The sequence below is a fragment of the Gallus gallus genome, chromosome 4 (genome assembly GCF_016699485.2).
Source record: "Gallus gallus isolate bGalGal1 chromosome 4, bGalGal1.mat.broiler.GRCg7b, whole genome shotgun sequence".
In the NCBI taxonomy this organism is placed as follows: domain Eukaryota; kingdom Metazoa; phylum Chordata; class Aves; order Galliformes; family Phasianidae; genus Gallus; species Gallus gallus.
The window spans coordinates 31,077,599-31,099,215 of record NC_052535.1 but is presented as its reverse complement, the minus strand read 5'-3'; the positions used below and the strand labels follow the sequence as shown (position 1 = coordinate 31,099,215).

At 43.4% G+C, this 21,617-nt stretch overlaps 1 protein-coding gene and 1 long non-coding RNA gene across 6 annotated transcripts in view; one reads left to right on the top strand and one right to left on the bottom strand.

The window, feature by feature from the left end:
- Positions 1 to 21,617, top strand: part of SLC10A7 (solute carrier family 10 member 7) — a 151,577-nt gene that overhangs the window by 26,971 nt on the left and 102,989 nt on the right. The window lies entirely within an intron of this gene.
- LOC124418360 lies at positions 1,691 to 3,069 on the bottom strand. Its single transcript, XR_006939050.1, has 2 exons — positions 2,911 to 3,069; positions 1,691 to 2,516 (listed from the first exon to the last, which is right to left on the bottom strand). It is a non-coding gene; the product is annotated as an uncharacterized LOC124418360 (long non-coding RNA).

The following is a 21,617-nucleotide window of genomic DNA, read 5'->3' as shown; positions in this document are numbered from 1 at the left end:
TCCCAGCTGCCCAGACTGCTTGGTTCTAGTAGCGGTCAGTGCTTTTTACGTCTAGAGAGTATTTTGCTTGGGCAAATTGCTTGTTATAGTAGCTTATCAAATAGTATCTTAGGAGGTAGATGGCTAATTAAGCAACGCTTCCAGGGCGCAGTGATCATAGTTTCCTTAACAGTTATTGCGGTGTTTTGTTGTTTTGTTTTCTCTTTCTGCTGTTTTCTGAGTGGGAGGGAGCGAGTCTTTTCATATTCCTTAATAATTTCTCTGCAACCTAATGCAGATCTGCCGTACAAGCATATTTTAAGATCTCCTGTCTTTCAAACTTCAAGCTCCTGAATTGTGCGGTGCAAGGCAATGGAAAATTTCATTTTGTCAGGTTATTTATGCCTGTGGAGCATATTGTAATATGCTGAGACTTTATTTTGAGTCATCTCCCTTCTTAGATGTTTTTTTTTTTTGCAACTAGAAATGAATTTTGTTTTCCTGCCAATTAGCATGCACCAGCTGCTACCAGCCAAAGAACACCTGTGCTGCTACTGATGGTACCTGGAAAGTTGGGCCTGATGCTTCTCTTTCTTCCAAGTGTAAATCAGCTAGACATCTGCTGAAATCAAAGCAATGGACTAGATAAGCGAGGGGAAGAGTTGCAAATAAAAATTGGGTCTGTATGATGCGCAGTAGGTGGATTCCAGCAAGTAGTATTCAGCCTTAGCTAGTCTCATTAAGCCCAGGCGTGCAGCTGCCACAAAACACTACAGCAATATCAGGGGGTATGTTTCTGCACTTTTACTCACTGTATCCTCATCCAGTTACTTTTTGCAAATACAGTCTTTAGTTCCAGTAAACATTTCCAGTTCCAATGAGAAGAGTGTGGCCAGCAGGTTGAGAGGTGACCCTCCTCCTCTGCTCTGCCCTGGTGGGGCCACACTTAGGCTACCGCATCCTGTTCTGGGCTCTCCCATACAAAAAAGACAGGGATCTCCTAGATGGAGTCCAGTGGAGTGCTGCAGTGATGATAAAGGGCCTGGAGCATCTCCCCGGTGAGGAAAGGAAAAGATTATTGAGAGGGGAATCTGATCAGTGTTTAGAAATATCTAAAGGGAGGCAGGAGGCAAACAAATGAGGCCGGGTTCTTCTCAGTGGCATGTGACATGCAGAATCAGACTCTGCAACCCATTTAAGGTTTTTAAGCAGCTGTGTTTATTACAGCACCAGGTGTGAGGAGGACAGCTCCACCTAACTCACACACCAACAGAAGCAGCAACTACGCATTTAAAGGCTGAAGTATAGATGTTCATTACATTCCAATACAATGAGCCCAAATTTTGAGAAGTAATTAACATGTAGTCCCACCCTCTTGAGCATGTGTTCAACAAGTGCGGTGAGGGTCTCTGGTGGTTGTTGGATGAAGGCTAGTAGGCATTCTTGCTGTTAATGCAGTCCCCATTCCCACTGTATCTAGTACGCCTTTATCTCTGGACCACATTGTAGCGGTGTTAGTCCTAGGATCACATTTGCTACCTTGCTGTCTCATTGTCTCCAATTACCATGCCAGAATTGCCATATTCCCATCTACTCCCTGGACTTGTCAGATTCCTTCAGCTGACATTTATAGGGTTTGCGCTGTTCTATCCCCATCTATAAAAATGAACCAGGTGTTATGTAAGAATGAGACAGCAATACACTCAATATGAATGCTACTGATGTCCACTTTATTGTATTCTGTTTTCTTCTTTTACACTGTTCCATTAATTGCTGACAAATGGTTATACAATTAGCTTATTTGTTAGTAAAAATCCATTATATAAAAGCCACCTGGCGTTATTTACAAAGATTTAACAGCACCCCACATCTTGCTGGCATGTCTCTCTTCCACATTATCACAACCTTCCACATTATCACAACCTATATTTCAAAGCAGGACAAGCTGTTCTTCCTCCATCCTAGTATCATGACAACAAACTCCCTTCCAGCTACCAGCTGTGTTTTTCCAGAGTCCAGGACAAGGAACAGGACTTTCCATCTCATTTTAGGGCTATAAACCCCACAGAGTTATTAACAACTGATAAGTCAAATCAGGGATTTCCTCCCCATATTTACAATTTTCTCCATCATTTTCCATCTGATTTGTTACACAATCTGCTATTATCCAGTTTACTGCAACTGCTCCATAAACTGGCACCCCCTCCTTGGCCTCTGGGAAGGGCTGTACATACCCAACAATCTGAAACATTCAAAGCTTGAGTAAGCTTTTCAGTTAGCTTTATGTAGGTATTTTCTGGCCAAGCTAAAGCAAGAGTAAAAATTATGCAGATTAGACAAATATTAAGCATTCTGTTTTCTCATCATAAGTTTCAGAGGTCCCTTGGGGTAGCAGTCCACTGAGATCCGAGGCCTTCTTTGCCTAGGAGTGATGAATCCACAAAGGCACCTTCTTGATTCCGATTGCCGTGTAGGTGGTTAGAAGTGCTTGCAACTGTCCTTCCCACTTCGGCTCCAAAGGCAGATCTGAAAGAGGTCTAATATACACAATTCTCCCAGTAAACCATCATGTACCAGTCCATCAAGGCCTCGGGCCCTAGTTCCCAAAACCAGTTTTTCTATTTCCCAGAGCTGCTTCTATAGGCTTATCACATGTTGAGTTAGTACTTTGTTCCCTATCTGGGTAGAGATTCCCATCTGTACTACACAATCTTCCATACAATATTTGGAAAGGGCTTAACCCCTCTTTGGCTCTAGGTTTCATTCTGATCCTCAGAAGTGCCAAAGGCAACGACTGTGGCCAGGATACTCCAGCTTCCTGGCCCAGCTTTGCAATCTGTAATTTAAGTGATTCATCTTTTCTACCTGACCGCTTGCCTGTGGTCTGTATGATGCGTGCAATTGCCAGTCTATCCCCAATAGCTTGCTTACCTATGAGACCAACTTTGCAATAAAGCGAGTTCCCCAGCTGGAGGATGTTGTTGCAGGACCCCCAAACCTTGGAAATACTTCCTGCAGCAATACCTTGGTCACTTCCTTGGCTTTACTGATCCTGCAGGGGAATGCTTCTGGCCAGCCTGAAAAGGTATTGGTTAGAACATAGAACCCACCTCCCCCCTTTTCTTGGCAGCTCCAAAAAGTCTATTTGACATTGCTGCCCTGGAAGGTTCCCTTCTCCAATAGGCCCTGCTTGTACACTGTTTCTGGTACTAGGATTGTACATTTCCTTTGTTCTAATACTTACAAAGCGTCTTCCCCCCAGTATTTTTTATTATGTTCCCTTAGAACCCATTTCCATAAGATACTAAGGGGCACAACAGTGTCCATCTGGGTAAGCACCCCTCCGTCAGCTTGCTCTCTTCCCTTCTAAATCATTCATTAGATTCATCTCTACAGTATTTTACAGGTTCTGACTCAGGTTCAGAGATTTGAAGTTTACTGCCTGGAATTAAAGCCAGTTCACCAATTTCTTTTCCTTCAGCTGTCTGTTTCACCACCTGATTCACCATCTTCCTGATTTCCTGTACAGTGTTACTTGCTCATGCCCTTTACAGTGTGTAGTAGCCACGCTCTTTGGTAGAATCCTTGGTCTTTCCAGATGGTACCATGAGCATGTACAACCCCAAAATGTATATTTACAGTATGCGCATATATTTAAGGCTCTCATCAAGGAAATTTCAGCCTTCTGAGAAGTAGTCCCCACAGGTAATGGTTTTGCTTTGATTATTTTGTCAGTGGAAGTTACTGCATATCCTACCTTACAGTTTCCTTGCCTCACGAAACCGCTTCCATCAATGAATCCAGGAATCCTCAGCATCATCCAATGTTTCCTCCTGTAGGTCTGGCCAGCTGGCATAGACAGTTTCCAAGCAGTCACACGCTGCTGGCTCAGAGGTAGCTCTGCATCAGTGTTCTGAGTGTTTAGCAAATTGCTTCCTTCCTCCTCTTTAAGAAGTTAAGCTTTCTGCTGATAGACTTGACAATCATTTAAAATAAGAAAATACAGTAAACAGTTTATTGTACACAGTCCTCTTTTGTAACTGTGGCATCAAAGTACTGCGATAAAGTCCTACCTTAGGATGGAGGGTCTCAAGTCTTAGGCTCATGAGCTGGTTGGTTCTCAAAAAAACACTGGGCTGTTCTCACAACCGTGGGTAACCACTGTCCAGAACTGAGTCTTCTTTTCCTATTCAAAGGCAAATAACTTCAGACTTTTTTTGGAAAACTAGACAGAAAGGGTATCCTTCAAATCCAGAATAGTAAACCCCACCTACTCATTCCTTAACTTGGTTAATAAAGTGTATGGATTTGCCACCACTGGGTGTATATCTTCAGGAATTCTATTAATTACCTTCAGATCTTGTATCTCACTATAGCTCTGGCCATCTGATTTTTCCATGAGAAGATCAGGGTATCATATTTGGATTCACATTCAATTAGTAATCCAAACTCCAGAAAGGTTATCTATTATTTCTTTTATCCTCTACAGCCTTGTACCCTCAAAGGACACTGCTTTACCCTGGCTGGCCTGGCTCCTGCTTTTAACTTCTATTGGGGCTGCATTTTCGGCTCTGCCGGGCATCCCTGATGCCCATGCTCCTGGGTATACCCGATTCCAGGTTTCAGTAACTTCTAGGGGTACATCATCATTTTTTCCAGTTTGTGCTGAGATTCCTAAATTAAAATTTCTTATCTACTGATCTTGCTTGACCCTTAACTCCTCTGTTTCTTAGAGTTCAATCTCTGCACCAATTTGTTCCAGTAAGTCTAATGGTTTTGGAGAACCTGGCATATACAGGAATTTACATGTTCCTGCTTGTTTTCCTAGCCTGAATTTAATTGTTCCCCTCCAAAAGAAAGTGTTTTATTGTTGGCCAGTAGCTCCTATTACTGTTACAAAATCAGCATCTACACAAAATAATTCTTGATGTAGCACAGATTAAGAGGCACCCCAATCCTCCAGAAAATTAACCACTTTACCCTGCTTCCCCAGCTACAGTCTATATCAGTGACTCCGCTAAGGGTAAACTTCCCAGGTTCCCATTATTCAGCCTTCACTATCAGTGATTGTTCCATCCCCCACTCAATTTAGGACAGTGTCTTCACCAGTGTCTCATTTACCTGCTATTTGCACAGCGGTTTTGGTCTAATGAGGACAAAAGCATCCCAGGGCCCTTCCAGGCCCACTGTTAGTACAGCAACAGTAACAGCTGCTATTGTTATTCTCAGTTTCCTTCTTTCCTTGTTACCTTTATTCCACAAGGAGTTTCTCCAGCACTTCTCTTCTAGGTTCTAACAGCCTTGTTACACCTTGCTCACCTTTGCCTTTCTCAGCACGTGCCTTTCCCAAACCCTTTTCTCCCCCTGCTTTCCAAGCTTTCATCATTACAATTACTAGTAATATATTTACACTTCCACCCCTGCATTGGCAAGTAATTGCTCCCTCAGTCTGAACTCCCTTACGGTGATCTGGAGAGTCAGACCCCATAGTATATACTCTAGGACAGGGGCAATAGACACCTTGTACTGCTGGGGCACAAGATGCCCAGTCTACACCTTCAACTTTATCTAGGATACAGGGACAGTCAGTCCCCCCAAACCCACTAATCACCACTTTATCTCCATGGCATTAAGTCAGTTCACCATAAGTAACTTCCTGCACCTGTGCCTACTAACACTATCACACTTGCTGTATGTTTTTTGGGAACAAAAAAAAAATAATCAATTCAGCATAGGGCCTCTAGTCCCAGCTGGGAGCCCTAGCTACAGGAGAGCTGACACCCCCTATCACACAAGTAACTGCAGAATTGTCAATTCTTTCTCCTTATGCAGCTCAGGCATAGCAGCCCAGGTCACTTGATTTGCTTCATAGTTTGTAACAAAAAGAAAAAGCCTCCTCAAGTTTCATGTTCTCATTGCTGCTTGTTCAATAACTCTTACTCCTGCTTTTTTGGGGGTATTTTGAAGTTTTTGATTTTCTTCTAACTGCCTCCATAGCTAAAGGAGAAAGTGATTGGGCTGCTTATCAATTCTTAAAAGTCAAACCCCAGCCTAGATTAAACCACCAAGCATCTGTTTCAGAGGATACCTACATAGACCCTAGTTGAAGAATCCACAGGGCAGCATAATACTGTTACGCTATAATACAACAGAAAGTACAGCAGTGAAAGCAAAGTAGCAAAGTCCCAGGCTACAACAGGTGAGGATGTGCTCAAACAAAGCAATCATAAACACAAAAACAAATACAAAAAAAAAAAACTACTTACCTTTAGAAGGCCTCAAGTATACAAGGGACTCCAGAAGAATACTCTAACTTCCACTGCCAACCCTTAAATGAGGTCTGGGAAGGGGTGGATCCTGGCTCCACCCCTTCTATCACTCAGGTACATTGCATGCACCTGAGCTCCCCTAGGTTGGCCCTGCCTTCTCACCAGGTGCTCAATCACTGCTTCAGGCCATGACTTAGCATTTCTGCCTCACATGCTCTTATAAAATGTCCCTCCCCAGCTTTTTTTTTTTTTTTTTTTGGAAGGTCCTTTTCTGGTACTGGAAGTCTTGAGTTTTCTATTGATTTGTGGTGGTCTTCTGCTATTCTTGTACTGCCTTTCTTTTTCTTTAGGATGCCCTGCTTCTGGTCTTAAAGGAGGTAGTCCTTAAATACTGTCTAGCTTTTTTGGGTCCCTCTTCCCTCTAGGTTTTTATCTTGTGTCATCCTGCCAAGCAGTTCCCTGAAGAGTTTGAAGTCTGTTCTTCTGAATTCTAGCGTAGCAAGCTTGCTGCGTGCGGTCACTGTAGCTAAGGCTGTCCTCGAGCATTCACATTACTCGCTGGCTTCTCCTGTTTGGGGAGGACAAAGTCCAGTGTAGTCCCTTCTTACATGGCTTTCTCTGCTACTGTGGGTAAGGAAGTTAATGTCAGTATGTTCCAGTAACCTCTTAGATTTCTGATGTCCTGCTGTGTTGTCCCTTCAATAGATATTGGGGTGGTTGAAGTCCCCCCCCTGAGGGCCATGTTTTGTGACTGTGAAGTTGCTCCTATCTATTTATAGAGGGCGTTGAAAAAATATCTAAGTTAAGAACAACTGCATGGCACATGTAGTGGTCAGCAGTAAGCTGTAGAGCAATGTAGGTAGATGTTCTAGTTAAGACAGTCAAGTTGTTCTGAAATGTCTGTCGAATGTTCTAGTTAAGACAGGGATGTAACAGTTATACAAATAGCATTTCATGTATGTGTTTAAATCTGGAGCTCTGGCTGGAAATTAGCACTCGCTTCTGTAGTGCGATCCGTTCTTGAACTGTATGCCATTTAAAATACTGTTCATCACCTTATAGGCTACCCAGTTTGTTGGAATTCCAGATGTTTTCAAGATGTTGCTAATGACCCAACTGGCTTTTCCTCTCTCTGTTTTGCTGTAACATCTGATTAAATGGAGGATATTTGATTCCATTTCCAAAGTAGAAGGGGTGTTACTATGGGTTTTGTTTGAAGACCTTTTGTTCTCTGCAGTTTTCTTTCATATTTGATTTGCTGCTGTATGGATGAGTTGGCATTCCTGTCATGCCACAGTGCTCATTTCTTCCAGATGCTGACTTTTTTGGAGGAAGGCTATGGGGAGTTTTATTTACTGGTGATTAACTGTGCTTCCCTAATAGACAGTGGGAGACAGCATTAATTTCCAGTGTTTGGGTGCCCACAGCACGTAAATCAAAACTCAGAGTATTTACCATCTGAAATGGTTTTAATGTGCTGTTGGCGTTGTGATGTTGGCATGTGGCTTTGGGAACGAGTCTGTAAAATGTATGTGGGGTTGTAGCTGAAGTCTGTAAGATGATCCTATAAAATGTGCTTGCTTTTAGACACTGAGAAATCTTCTTTAGGAGCTGTAACTACATCCTCTATGTTTTTCTGTCTTTAATATATAGGATCAGCGAGCGGCTTTTTTGCTTTCTTGATTGTTTGTCTCCTATGTATTTTGTGAAGTGGGTCTTATGTATTCGTGTACAGAGCAGTGTTTGTTAAAAGATACTGGTGAAAGTAAATGCATGGAATGCGCCTTTAAGGGTTCTATGGCGTGTGAAGACAGCAGGAGGATCAATATTTACAAAACATAAAATACTGACTTTCCATGTGGCGTTTACTTTTTGTTTTTCTATTGACACAGTCCCACACTACGTTCTAAGCATGTAAGTTTAACCTGTTCTTACCTCAGTGCTTTTCCGCAGTCTTGATTTTTCAGCAGCAGATAATGTGCTGCTAAATGCAGTGTATATCTTCAGTGCGGTAGCATGGATTGTTTTATGACGTGTTGTAGCTGAAGGGATGTAGGTGTCTGTGTCGTGAGCAATATGAAGAGAAAGGAAAAGGAGGGTGCTGTATTAGAGGACTTGTCCCTAGTCAAGTTTAGCACCCACTTCTCAAACTACTTCTGTGCATGGCACTTGCTTAAGGTTTGGGCAGAAGCTTCTTTAGCTGCGGCAGCTGATGCGGTATGACACATTATTCCGAGTTCTTTGCAAAGCTCTGTTCTGAATGCTTTGAAAATACCCTGAAAGGAGGCGAAGTTCTATCACTCAGACCTGTCCTTAGGAGGGGATTGCAATCTGCATTTAGCGTCCCTTCCTTTAAACTTGTCCTTGCCAATGGAGAGGAAGAAAAGGTAGGAGTGGTGCTTTTGAAGCGAAAGGCACTGACAAGGAAGCCGTCTCTTACTGCAGTTGTTACGTGCTGCCCCTGTGTTGTAAAAATGGCATAACTGGGAAGTACGTAGCTGGGGTAATGTTCATAGTATGCTTACTGCCTTCAGGAGGAGGCGTGGGAGGGTATTCTTTCTTCCAGCTCTAAGCGCCTTGGTTCCTTCTCTTGCCAGACACGAAGCCATCAGCATGCCCTGGGTGTTCCCAGGGCACAGGGGCATTAGTGTGGAGGGCTCAGCGTGGTGCCTACAGCAGTTCTTGTCCAGCTGCTCCAAGTGTCACATCTAATGTCACCTGTGCTTTGGGGAGGATGAGGCCTGACAGACAGGAGTTTGCAGGCAGATCCCCATTAGTCTCTGATGATAGAAATAGTACCTCTAGACTTAAAATTAAACCTTTGTTCCTTCGTGTTAGCAGCCCACGTTACCCCTGCGGGCTTAGCGCTCCGTGAACCGCACTTTTCCTAAGCCCGGAGCAGGCAGTCAGCCACTGATACCGCTGCTGGTTGTCACGGGGTCATACTTTAATGATAACATTGCTGGCAGCTAAAATCTGTGACAGTGAATTCGTCAAAAAGAGTGTTTGGATGCTGGAGTTATTTTTGTAGGGCTTTGAAAACATTATTTGATTATGCAGTGCATTGACCTTTCAATAAAATCTTTATTAAATCCCCCCCGTTCCTTGCAGTTTTGTACTTAGGTTTGCCTTTGTCGTGTGTTCTCTCCTGGATTATCATTCATTAGCTTCCGTAAAGAGATTAGCAGTTCCTTGAAATGGGATCATGTGTGCTGCGTGTGAGAGCTGAGCTGGGGAGCAGGGAGGCAATAGGTTCCCCATAGAAATTTGAAGACAATTTTGATACTCCGGTCCACTTAGAAATCTGCTGATACTGTAATGTCTTTTCCCTTGCCAGGACCCTCCTTGCCTGGTGTCATTTCTTGAGCTCCCTTGGGATGAGATTAGTCTAAAACAACAAAGTAGCCAGATGTCTGGTTCTGAGAGAGTCCCAGAGGCCAGCCTATGGTAGGCACCAGTGATCACTTGGGGCTGGAGATCAAAGGTACCTGAGAATTACTTATGGGCACATACTATGTGTTGTTCCCATTATTAACAGCCTGAGAAAATTTGTATCCCTAATTAACCCTTTTGTTGGTTAAATTTTCTTGCCGGTGCAGCTTCTGCCTGTAACAACTATTTGCTCTTTTTGATACCGTTACGTAAGTAGACGTTGATTTAAAAACTGAACGACTAAAAATTGCTAAGATTCTCATAGAAGCAAATTTGAGTAACCCATTCAGATCCTTATTATCATAATCATTCCTGAATGCCAGAAGTTAGCGTGATTTCTTTTTGCTTACTGTGCCATACTTAGGGCTGATGTTATTCCCATCCAGGATAGTGTCAGTAAGGATAGTTAACTTGTCAGGTTTTAGATCATTGCCTCCTCATCTAAAACGAATTCAAATCTAATCCCAGAGGCCAGGTTGTGTGCACATCACTGCGTTTTTCCCATATTGATATTTCTAATGAAATGCTAATTAATAATTTTAGTACTGTTCGTGCTATATACTCTAAAATAATAGGCTAAAACTGTAAGTGCTCTCAATTCTTGAAATGCTTTTAGAGTGGGCGGCTACTGGGATGAGAGGGGGGAAATCTGATTGCAGCCTTCTGTGTTTTTCATCCTCCGGAGTAAATTATCGAGGTTATGAATGGAACGGCTATTTTGCTAAGCAGCGTCACTCTCTGTCGTAGGATGGAAGGCTTGGAGCGTCTTTTCTTAGCTTTTGCATAACAAACTAGAGTTACCGGATATGATCTGATGTCTATGTTGTGACTGCTGTAATTTCACTGTAGTGTGATGTTCATATGTGGTAAATACTATCTATCTATATATACACTTGAGTAGGAGGGTATGAGTTTCTAGTCACGGTGAATGTGGGTTTGCAGCTTATTGCCTGTATTGCATATGTCTAACAGTTCCAAAAGACATTTTTGACCGAGTAGCGAGTGAGAAAAAGATCCCTGGTGTGATTTAAAGCATTGAAATTGGCTTATCTGTGTCACTTTTGACAGTTTCTCTGCACAACATGTTACTCAAGCAAGAAACCCAAAAAGCTGGCTTGACTCAAGGTGCATTGAGTTATTACAGTTTCACTTTTGAGATAGGTAACCCAGTCTCGTTTTCCAACTTGGCCCCAACTGCTGCTTTGTTGACTCCAGTCCTGTTCAGGTTATCTGTATCATCTGTATTATCAGGTTATCTGTATTATCTGTTCCTGCAGACATTATCAGTTCTGCTCTACGCTCAAAAGTATTTAAAAAAACAACAAAATCTGGCACCTGAAGAAATGGGGGTGCAAAGTTTTCTGGCGGTGCAGTGTTATTTAGCTGTCCAGACCCCGTGGCTGTCAGCAGGTGTAGATGATTGTCTTATTAATATTGCAAACCTTCTTAAATTCTCATGGGACAGAGCAGGTATTGCTCTAGGAGAGGTTCACAAGTGTGAAATAGCTGTTTCCCTATGAATCTTGGCACTCTGAATGCTGAGATGGGTGATTTGCGTGTATTATCTCTAAGTAGATGTCTTCCTCTGGTGATCTGAATTACCCACAGTCATCTAGGCCAGGACCAACATGTTGTTGTTCATTGCCATTCATGTGACATAATCCAGGCACAGGGGCCTTTCTGTCGCAAGCTGGGAGCTGCATGCTGCTTAAAAGATTGGCTGGCTGTCCTAATGTGTAGAAACCACTTCTTCCATGTTCTTCCATTCTGTTTTGTTCAGTCCTTGCAATGTGTTTTTTTTTTTTTTCCCTTTTAAACTTTGTATTTTGCCTTGAATCTTAATTGTAATCTCAGTTTTCCCTGCGGGAAGTGTTATAGCAGTTCTGATCGTTTGCAATGTTCTGCAGCTCGCAGCCAGAGCTAGAATAGGGCAGAATCCAAGTGTCCATGAAGCAGTGTCTACAGAATCTGGCACATGATTTTGTTCACAATTACCTTGCACAGGCACAGAGGCTTCCCATAACAGCACTGTATACAAGCTGAGTAAATTTGGGTGTATTTAAGGTCTTATACTGTATTATGAATGCTGCTTGCTTCTGGACACTTCCATTGCAAGAGAGTCTTTATGAATTTGAAGTACTGTTTTCTAAAGGGAAAATGTAGGAGTTGAAGAGACTGACCCCTACAAATGTGTGGGAGCAGTTGAGCAGTCAGAGGCTAGAGAGTGGTATTTGTTCTGTTGGCAAGAGCTACGTATGGAAGGAAACATCTGTCTGTTGCATTAATGCCATCAGCTCTGGTATGTACGAGGCAAACCCTAGGACAGTGTGAAGAGAGAGCAGGGGCTGTACCGAGGTGCTTAGTCTTGTAGATGGAAAGAAGAAAACCGTGACTGAAGTGAAGTACAAATTGTGAAGGAAACTAAAACGCTTCATCAGTGTGGACCTATGCATGGGAACTGTTGAATCACAGCCGGAACCTCTGATTGAGCACCTGAGGCGAGCACCGAGTCAGCTGCGGGAGCACAGGTGAAGGCAATTCAACTGTGTGACTGGAAGGGGTGGAGCCAGGCTGCACCTCTCCTAGACCCCATTTAAGGGCTGACTGCCACTGAGGAAGGATCTCTTTCTGGAGATTGTTCCTCTTGAAGTCTTTTCGGCAAGCCCAAGATGTGAGTAAGTTTTCCATTCATCTTTGCTTATCCCTTTCTAATGCCATAATCTTTCTAGCTGAACTTCTGTATACTTATTGCCCTTACAACCTACCTAATCGTTTCCTACTGGAGGGAAATGTAGGTTTTGTAGTGGTGTTGGCATAGGAATTATTTTTTTAAACAAAATGTGTATACATATTTTCCTCCACAGTGCAAATTTTACATTCAGTAGTTTCCAGTTTATTCACTATTTCAAATACTTCATCGTGGCACGAGCGTATCCTGCATCGGAAACTTGGCCTTTTTTATGTCTCAGCCATTGCAGTGTTCTGACCTTGGGCTCTGTTAAATCGAGTAACTAACCTCCAACTGCCTTTATTGAGTTAGGAGTCTGATCTGTACAGCTATGATATAAATGGAAGACCTGTATTTCCATTCATAAATGTATGTCCATTGACACATTGCATTTGCAGCATTGGAATTCATGTGAACAATGAGGAATATACAGTTTAGCGTTGTTGTCTCTGGTGAAGTGTCTGTAAACATGGGATATCTACCACAAACAGCATAAGCTACTCGAGGATGAGATTGTGCTCGGTGTCATGCTACAGAATTCTTGCTGTTGCACTTCTAGTTTTCTGGCATAGCTTGTACAACTTAATGTTACTTTGGTTTATGGAATTTTTGACCGTGTAGCCTGGAGAAGGAAGAGAGGTAATTAGAGCACGCCTCTACAGGAACTGTGTGTGTAGAAGGGATATTTTTTCTCCCCTCTAATAATTAAAAAATCATCAGTTCCTCCTTGTTCTGGATTGCAGCTAACCCAAGTCACGGATATCTAGGAACGGTGAAGGAGAAAGCCTGTAGTTAGGGAATTTCTCTGTGGGACAAAGGAGGTGGTTTGGTAAAGCCTTTCTTCCCTAAATCGCAAGCCCTGAAAGTCTAAATCTGATTGTGGTAGGTGTATGAGTTGGTGACTGTGTAAGAAAAGACTCTTGACTATATTAAAATACTTTTAGAAACCCCCCAGGTCATCCTGGTGTTTTATCTGTGACCTTTGTGACCCAGAATAAATGTAAAGCAGAGAGCTCACTTCAGCTGCCCCCCTCCCCAGCTGGGAGAGATGCTGCTAACAAGTTATGCTGGCTGCGCTGGGGAGCGCGAATGGCCGTGTAATGGCAATGAATTGCTTGTAAAGCAGAGTGGTGTTGTAATGGGTCGCAGTTTGGATAACGTGTAGGTTTTGTTACTGTTATGTAGTGGAGGAATAGTAGGAGGCAGAAGTTCTGTAATGAGTGCTTTCTGAAACATTGAAGTTATGTTGTTGGCATCATTTTTATGGTCTCTCTCTGGCAGAGTGTTGAGATGTGGATTACTGTGTATTACCCTCTGTACCGGAAATATAACAGCCAAGCAATTAAAATGAACAACAAAATTCCTTCTGAATATTTCCTTTTTGAGAGGGCTAGAGAAATGGAAAGTAATGAAGGTTAGGGAAATTTTGCTTCGCAAGTGATCATGAAAATCTGGCTTTGCACAGTCTGCAAAACATGATGTTAATAAGACTGTATTACATTTGTTGCCCCTTCCTCTGTTAAGGGGAATTAGAGCCTATGCATTCTTTTAATGAAATTAAAATTTGTATTAGAGCCCAAGTCTTTTTTCCTAGTGTTCTTTGGCATTCCTCCTGTATAACGTGAAGGAAAACAGCACCTTTTACTGGACCTGTGCATTGAGTACCCGAACGTGTGCTACGTACATGCTGCTTATAGACTGTAAATAAAGTGATTTGGGACAGAATGGCATTGAAATACACTGCATATGCATTTAAACATCTCCTTTATTTAAAGGGCACAGTAGCGTGAGGCATGCAGATCTGTACAGCTGCAGGCTAAGGCAGGAGCTCTGTCCCTTTGGTGGTGAGCCTTGTACCAGAGTCTGAGAGGTGGCTTTGCTCATCACCCTTGGGTGTTGCAAAAACCACAAAGGTCAACAGGACCCGACCCCAAACCGGCTGTCAGTGGGTGGCAAGGCTCTCAAATACCAATGGCCTGCTTTTGCTGTTCGGCTTCTCCGTGCTCCAGTTCCTTGGGATAGGCTGAGGCAAGGCAGGGTGGCCCAGTTCCCATCCATAGAGCAGTGCTTTGCGGTCAGGAAGCTGTTGTGCCATCTCGCTCCACACTGGGTCCTTCTGAATACCTGACGTCTCTGTGGAAGCCCCACGGAAGGGGACACTCAAGCTGTGGGTGAGGATGCGTACTAGCTGCAGTGAGCAGCCACAGAGCCAGGCGCTCAAGCAGCAGGCCCTTGCGGTGTCTGCCACAGGTTGACGGGCAGGTGACGCAGCCTGGGCAGGAGGCCTGCCTAATATGCTGTCTGCCCCGAGGGCCTGGGGAGCACAGTTGGATTATTATGGTAATGCGTGAGCCTGCTGCCCTCTGCCTATCCCAGCTGGGTTCCCTGTTGTTAGGAACTGCTTTGCTCTGACAGTGGAGTAATATACTTCATGATTGAAAGGGCAAAGGGGCTCGCTGCAGAAAGAGCAGGCCTGCGCAGCCATGCAAATGAGGGGGGAAGGCTGGAGGAGGGCTTCCTGTAGGTGAGGAGGGGAAGTTTATTAGGGAGCGAGTGATATAAATTCACTAATTGAATTGTTATTTACAAGTCCTATTTTCTGATTTGTTTCTCTGTGCATTACCGCTCCCCCTCCCCCACTGCTGATGTACACTGAATTTGAAGTGCTTACCAAAGCAGGCACTTAGGTTGATTTATTTTAAGCCGAGGTGCTATAACGCAATGGTACCAGTGCACAATGCTGACAATGGTGTATTTTTCAGGACTTTGATTACTGTTTCATGATCTGCTACTATATTGCCACACCATAGGCTTACAGGATTGATTTGATTCTTTTATATATTATGGATAAGTATATCTATACGGGTTGTAGAAATATATTTGTTGTGGTGTTTGAGCAAATTGAACTTTAAATTGACTGGATGATGTCTGCGTTGTGATGCTTCTCTGAGATCTCTTTTACAATGGGCTCAACTGAACAGTGACTCAGATTCAGAATGAGTGTATGTAAGAAAGAAGTGGTTTGCGGACAGCTTCTTCCCCCCCCCCCTCGACTTTGATATCGCCTGTAGAGGCTTTCTCTGCCTTTTAACAAACTTCTCTTAGTGGCAAGGCATGACCCAGAATACTCTCCAGGCACCATTCTGAGGCCCTTATTTGTCTCTTTCACCCCAAACAGGCTGATCATAGACTGCTCAAAGAAATAGCTCTTAACCTAAATTAAACTTTTTAGCAGTGTTTCGTATACTGCTGATAGGCCAGATGTAAAGCTGTTGGATAAGCGACCTGCCTGTCTTTGGCTGGTGTTTGGTGCTTGTGTACAATGTAATTTCCAATTGCATATGGCATAGAAGGTGACTTTTTCCAGTGCTTACATTTGTTTGCATGTTCTGATTGCGTTGCTCAGTTTTGTGCTCACATATGTTGACAAGCTGTGTTGCTATGAAGGCAGTATGTCTGTCTTGGAAGCACGACCTCCTGCTGTACGGAGAAGGGAGCAGCTCTTGCACTTTTGACCCAGTGGTCCTGACTGTGCTTTTTGCCCAGTATAGTCTATTTATGTATCACAGAGCGTCGTATGTTACTGAAGCACTGTAAGGTGGAAAAGCAATCTAAATCTAGATGGCTTGTGCAAAAAACCTTTGATTTGACTTCACAGATGCGTTATGTTCTGGCCTTAAATGCCGTGATAGAACGCAGCTTTGCTTCCTTGCCCTTTGCCTCTGTCGATGCCTATGATGAATAGCTATCACAGAGCAGATAGGAAGCAGTGCCTGTGTGCTCCTGGAGCCCTTGCACTGAACACAAACCGTGTTCAGTGAGAACTTACCAGTTCTTATCTTGTTTTGTGTGTAATTCAGACTGTGTAGAAGTGTTTCCTTTCAGGAAAACCCGTGTGTAGTTTGTTTCAGGTCAGGTTAACAGAGGTCAGTTAGACAGGATTGCAAACAGTGTTGATGCCTTCTGCGTTTCTCACTGTGATTTAGATACTTTGGGTCTCCATTTCTTCTGAGAAGCTGATCTGTTTGGCTGCACCTTTTCAGTGCCTCATAAGGATTTAGTAACTGCATTGGGGGGGGGTTGTGGCCTACCTGAAAAGCGTTGTGCAGGGACAAATAGGGGCAAAGACCATCTACTCAGTACCTGAGCAATGCGTCGGGAAGCAGCAAAATACCACAGTGAAATAAAGAAATACTTAAATTGTGTGGGGTTTTCTGTTCGGTTGTTTTCTCCAAACGCTGCGTGAGCACTGGTGATTCTAGAGAGGGGAGCTTGGGTTTAAAGCAGATGTCTAACTGCTGGAATATCCCTAGCAGCTGATATTGCAGGTTTTAAGCCAACTCAGGATGTAAATGCAAAATGTAGAATTTCAGTGAATGCTGCCACTAAGAGCACCTTTGATGCATCTGGCAGCTTTGTGACGTCTTGCAGTAAAAGCAAGCTGTTGCATTTGTGAGAGTAGCACCCAGTGCTTGGTGAGCCTCTGCTCTCCGCAGTGTGAATGAAATTCTGTACGTGAATCCTCTGTCCCCTTAGAGAATCAAGTAAATTATAGGGGTAGGGTTCTTAAGTTAAAGGAAGTTATAAAAATGTCTTTAATTCAGCTGAGTGGCCACGTGTCTTATCTGTCAAATGTAAAGTAAAGATACATACGTTGTATGCATGAGAATTAAAATTCTGAGGAACAGTTTTGTGTTTTTGTAGTTCACGATGTACTGCCACTGTTAGCCAAGCAGTCGTGAAATCAAGCCCGTGACCCAGACCTGATGGATGCTGGAGTGTTTTTCCTTGCACTTCAGGAAGACCAACTGCCCCCCTGGCCCTTTGGATTAGAGGGCATAGCAGGTCTTGTGGAAAATGGGACCAACTCGCTGATTAGAATTTAAAGGTGTTTTGGGTGTGCTTCGAAAGGAGAGTAGTGGTAAATATCAATAGTGCAGTTAGCTGCTTTCTCTGAAAGCAGATTTGGAGCTTCAGTTAGTACTGATGTACTGCTGAGCTCTTTGGGCAATATTTTGACACAAACAATTTCTAAAGATGCACTTCCCCCCCTTCATTTTTTGTTCACTGTATATGTGTATAACTATTTCTACTTAGTTTTATATGATCTGTGGATGTAAATGACAGAGGAATGTGAGTACCATTTTAAAACACTGCTGTTGCACATGTACAGATGTTTTTTTCTTTTTACCTTCAGGTAGTAGCTATAATGCTAATCTCTTCCATAATGTATTCTGCTTTACTTTCCCATCTCTTTGCACCTCTGTCATGATATTGTAGCACACATTGCTTTGACTGGCCCCACAAAAGGGGAATTTCCTGTACCATGCAGCACTGGTTTGCAGTAAAGCCTAACCCTGCACTATGTTTGAATAAATAAGCAAACTTTGATCTAGCCAGACGTTTGTTGACGAGTTGAAAATCTGCGCATCTTTTAACTGGGCCACTTTACACGGTGTGCCTCCTTTACATTAATGTTTTATTTCCCAGCTCCTGGCATTGCGCCAGTAATGGCGAAACTGTTCCAGTGGCTGTAATGGCATGGACTTGAATAACAATGCCCTCTGAGCTGGTTTGGGTGGCACAGCAGTTAAATGGTCTGCTTCTGCTTCTGACTGCCCAGAAAGCAGGATGACAGTGGGATATTTATAGAAGGACACTGGTGCAGGCGCAGCCTCGCAGTTAATGCAAAGGGCACCTTTTAAAAAGTGGCCTTGTGCTTTCATTTCACTTCAGCAGGGAAGTAATACTCTTTGGAGTTGTGGGATGCATTGTTTAACTAGACCTCTAATCATGTTATGGATGATGTGTCTCCAGGAGAATCAGGGGACAGGACCTTTAAGTGTTTTTATCACAGCTTAAGATCTCAGAAAATGTGAACTTAAATAAAAGTATGTTTGGGTGGTTGTTATTGCTTTGTATCCTTTTGAGGATACCTTCTACAGTATTCTTTATTTTATTTTAGGGATACTTGAAGTTATGAGATGTTTCTCCAGAAGAGAGGATCAGGTTGGCAGAGTTACCCGTATACCATCATTTAGCTGAGCTTCCTGTATTAAATCATTGTTCAGCAGTCGATTTGTTCTGGTGTGAGAGCCAGTGTCTTCACTGCTAAGGTAGTAAGCCTCATGTCACTAACAAATACAGGATGTTAATAAGGTTTATGAATAGCTTGCATCCCCAAGTACCTTGTGTGGTACCTTCTGGTCCTCATTCAGATGTCAAACATATGGCTGCTAAGGCTTGTACTTTACAGTACCTAGGGAGAAGGGAGAAGCTACCTTCTGTGTCTCGGTGTCTTATGGTGAATTATGGAAATGGACTTTCCATGTGAGCAAAAATTTGTGCAACGAGTTTGGCTGTATGACTGTCATGGCAGACCTGCATGAGGTTTGTGAGGAAGTCAGATGCTGGAGCATGGAGATTGCAGATAGCTACGTACATATATACACTCAGTGTGAGAAAGCGTGTGTTGTTACAAGGTTGGCAGCTTTAAACTACTGCTTGTTTAAATGTTTACACTGGCACTGGGAGCAAACCTAAGTATTTGCATTTACAATTCTTAAGTGCCGGAGGAAAAAACCCTACAAAACCTCCTCTGTTTATTCATTCCCTGTATACATTCATCTTGCTTCCTGCTGGAGTGCTGGGGATGTAGGAACCCATGGTGGGAGGTGCGCTATCTTACGAGTGTGTTGTTGTGGGGTGTACTGCAGCTGGTGAGAAGGCTGAGCCTTCTGGGTAGCTTGAAGGGCATGACTGCTGGTCAGAGACACTCTTAGACAACAGTAAAGGGAGAGTAGTGGCGGTGGTATCCACTGGCAGCCCTTCTAGTTGCCATAAGGAAATGGGCCATGGTTGTTAGGTGAAATCTCTGTTTGCCTTAACCTCTTTAAGGAATGTGCGTGAGGTTAGGAAAGGGCTGTGTTTCTGGATAGGGCCTGGGGAGACCTTTTTTGCTGGCAAGTACTGTAAACAGCATGCCAGTACTGTGTGCTACGCAGCCACGTAAGCATCTGGTACAGATGGAGCTGTGGCATATTAGGAGGAAGAAGAGAAACTGCAGGACGAAGCTCAGTGCTGTAGGGCAGATAGCACGGGCTGGTCAGGCAGAGTGCACTTTGTGCCTCGTGGTGCGTCTCTTCTGTACCTGTGGAAACCACAGCTTGGTCCTTTCAGCGGGGAGATGGGCATTCTGACTTGCGACGGGGTTCTCTCCTGCCTTTCTTTGTGGGATCTGTGTCATACTGATTATGAAGACTTTCACATTTGTTGTATTTGGATGTACGAATGAATTGAAGTGAAATGATTCAGCCGTCTAGTGCAGTGTTGCTTGTTGTTCAGCGTGGCTTCCCTGTTACTAATCTATATGTAGCATTAAGTATCAGTGGAAATGTGCAGGCTGATGCGCAAGTGTTCCTGCGGTCTGAATGCTCAGTTTTTACTGCTTGCGTTGTTAACAATTCAATTCTGGTTTTATTGTCTGGGGAGGAAAAAAACAACCACCAAAAAACCTGTGGTGTATGTACTGCACTGGTTTTTAGTTCTCTTCTTCTATTGCCTCCGAACAGTAAATAACATACCACCCATCCAGAACTCCCTTGCGGTGTGCAAGTTGCTCACAAGAGAGTGAACTTACCATTTGTTGATGCAAGGAAAGAAAGCGGGACGGTTTTCTTTCGTTCTCTCCGTATTGCTGAAGCTATTGGTGAAACGGGGAAATCTTCAGTGGGGCAGCAAATAAGCTGTGGAGTGTGTCTAAGGGCCGGCCTTTTGACATCCTTTTGATGGATGGTTTTGTGTTTATAAATATTATTACTAGCAGGCTGTGATGGTTATGAGGGACTACAGAAGCGAGGGAATGAAAGGCTGATTTTCAACAGAAAGATCTGGACTAGGAGCAGGGCAGGCAATAAGTCCCTGCCAGCACAGCCCCCAGCTCGTTTCCGTGTGCTGCTTCAGCCGGGCTGCAACTCGCATTCAGGTGATGGCAACCTCTGCCAGTACGAAGCAACCCGGCAGTGTGCACGGCTTCGCAGTCCATAGCTCAGTGAGGTATTTTAGGGGCCATCGCTCTCAGGATGATATTTCCCTGCTGAAAAGGGAACAAACAGCGTATTGGTGATTCTGTTTTCATTTTCTGGCGCCGTCGCAGCATCATTTCCATAAAACCGATGGTTATCGAACATTGTTGAAATAAAGAAATGCTTTCATATTGTCAACGCTGCTCTAAAGGCAGCTTGGGGATTAGGTGATATCTTTTTCACAGAAAACAAATGTGTTGGACTGCAGGGAGCATAGCAGTGGATAAAAAGATAATCCCCTCCATATCTCCGTGGGCTTCTCTCTATTTTTGTTATTTGTTTGGAGTTGTTCTTGGTTTGGCTTTTGTGCCTCGAGAGGATAACACTGTGTGTGCAGTTCCACTGCTGCACTGAAAGATGCAAGCGATGCGGTACTTTCAATGGAACTTCTCAAACATCAGTTCGTATCTTTGTCATTTAATTCTCATCAATGCCTGGTTTGTGTTTTTCCCCCTCCCCAGTGAAGTAACGTTGCATACCATATATACAGCACATGGGCCAAACACGCGTTAGGTGCATGCTAAAACTTCGGTTCAGTTCAACGTGAAGTATACGTACATCTTCAGGGCTCAATATGCTTCTGGGAGCTTATGCTGCATTGTTAGGCTCATGCCTGGCCTGCGAGCGGGCAGCTGTGCGGGCAGAGATCTGGTTGAACAGTTAACACAACCCCTTTTATTTTCGCCGTGCCACGGTAGGATTTTTATATGCATTTTAACAGTTATTTAGAGTCCCCACGTGCTTGGAAAAGAATCTGAATATATGTGCCTTTTCTTAAAGCTGCATCATAACAAGGTTATTCCATCAATACGGTGGAATGGCTGGGAGCTGCAGTTGGAACAATATGTAAAAATACAGCTTGTAAAAGATTTCCTTTATTAACTGTCATCATCTACAGAATATATGTTCAAATAAACGTTGTGTAATAACTAAATTTGAGATTAATAGGCCCCTTAAGAAACAGTGAAGTCATTCAGGATAGTCAGTGAAAAATAGCCTGTAAGACTGTAACATGCACATATTGTCCTGCTTACATGCTCTCTCTGGTGTCATTCCCATTTATCACTGTCGGCAGGCTCTGTTCTCATTAAAACGCTCTTGCACAAAAGCAACTTAATTTTCTTA